We start from the raw sequence: 1,403 nt of genomic DNA on the forward strand, positions 1-1,403 counted from the left end.
TTCACCTCCTCCTCTGTGGGCTCCTCTCCAGCCGCAGCCTCCGGACTGACTGGGACAAAATGGCCGAGCGCCGAAGAAGGTCAAGGCAGCCGGCCCACCTGACCCGGAAGTACCGCCCCTCTCTTTCACCTCCGGTCGTCAGTCTGTGCTTTTCGTTCAGACAATTTTTTTAATATCATTTTTAAATTTAAACCGCAAAGTCAGTGATTATATCTTTGGCAGCGTCGGTTTCGGCATTTGTTACACATTTACTTTGGTCTTTCAAATCGACCTTGCGGTTGCCCCGGGCGACCACGTGGGTAGCGGAACCGAGTACAAGTCAGTTCCCAGGCCTCTGCGGGCTGCGAGATGTGGGCGTCACCCGGCCCAGGGGCAGGGCTGGCTAGACCGTGGAGGGGTGTTAACCAAGTCCTCCAGCAACAGTGGACAGTTGTTACAGTCTTTCCGGAGGGCGCCACCTGCATCGGCATCTCCTGCGGGGTGGGCGAATCCGCAGGTCGCCGTTCCTAACCCAAACCCTCGGAGTACAAAATTGAGGGCAATCGAAGTTTTTACAATCACCTACACCACTCCAGGTGATCTGATATGCACTCACGTTAGCGAATCACAGTGTTTTTAGATTGGTCGGAAAGAATCCTGTTTGTAACTAAAACTCTTTGAAAACTGTTCTATTTCTTACTTTTATTTTTTGAGGGAGAGATTTTTTTGCTATAGGATCCGTGGGCTCGCGGAGAGACAAGAGATGGACAAAGAGACAGAAAATAAGAATGGCCGCTCTGGAAACGCTTTTTCTCCATTCTCCTCTCCGGATTTTGGGCAGGCACACACATAGCCCCGCACTGAATTTCAAGCCTCAGGTTTGGGTTGCAGCCACCTCAGTCATGTTGGAGTCCAACACTAACCATTACCTCTTCAAATAGTCCCAAAAACCGTTTTTAAAGTCTGATCATCAGGGACCAGCAGATGGCATAATGGTTATGTCACTGGACTCCCACGTAATAGGCCATTGTAGACCGCAATTGAGTCCAGGATCAGCAACTTAAAACTAATGCCAGGTGCGTGTGCACGCATGCCCAAAATCCTGACTGGAGGAGCAGCGATTGTGGCTTCACCATTCCTTCTGGGGGGGTGGGGGGATGATTTCTCACTTTCTATCTCTCTGTCTCTTTCTGTCTCTCCAGCAAGTGCACACACCCTATAGTAAAAATCTCCCTTTAAAAAGTCTCATCATAAGGGACCAGTACTTAGCGTAATGGCTATGTCGCTGGACTCCCACGTAGTCGACTGCGGTTCGCGTCCCAGACCCAGTGGCTTAAACTCACACAGGGCACGTGTGCGTGCGTGCCCAAGATCCTGAGAGGAGAATGGAGGAGAAGGGATTGCGGCGTGGCCATTCCCCCTGG

This window comes from Tupaia chinensis, unplaced genomic scaffold (assembly GCF_000334495.1).
Source record: "Tupaia chinensis unplaced genomic scaffold, TupChi_1.0 Scaffold000119_1, whole genome shotgun sequence".
Taxonomy (NCBI): domain Eukaryota; kingdom Metazoa; phylum Chordata; class Mammalia; order Scandentia; family Tupaiidae; genus Tupaia; species Tupaia belangeri.